This window comes from Galeopterus variegatus, unplaced genomic scaffold (assembly GCF_000696425.1).
Source record: "Galeopterus variegatus unplaced genomic scaffold, G_variegatus-3.0.2 Scaffold208, whole genome shotgun sequence".
Taxonomy (NCBI): Eukaryota; Metazoa; Chordata; class Mammalia; order Dermoptera; family Cynocephalidae; genus Galeopterus; species Galeopterus variegatus.
Genome location: NW_007726319.1, coordinates 802077 through 802335, shown reverse-complemented (window position 1 = coordinate 802335; position 259 = coordinate 802077).

The following is a 259-nucleotide window of genomic DNA, read 5'->3' as shown; positions in this document are numbered from 1 at the left end:
CAGTCAAGATATACAAGTCTGATTATTGTACCTTTTCTTAAATAAGTTAGCATCTATTAACTATAGTATTTGTTTAGGTACAAGTCATAAATATTCATTTGTTTTAAGGGTTTTCTAGTAATCCCAAGTATTTATTAATTTTCTTTCAGTTTAGACAATAGAACTAACTTTTGGGTGTAGAAACTAATATTTTTACTTTACAGTTTCTATTAAGAAGTCTTTCAGATAATATAAGTGTTAGGCAGAATAATGTGGCTCA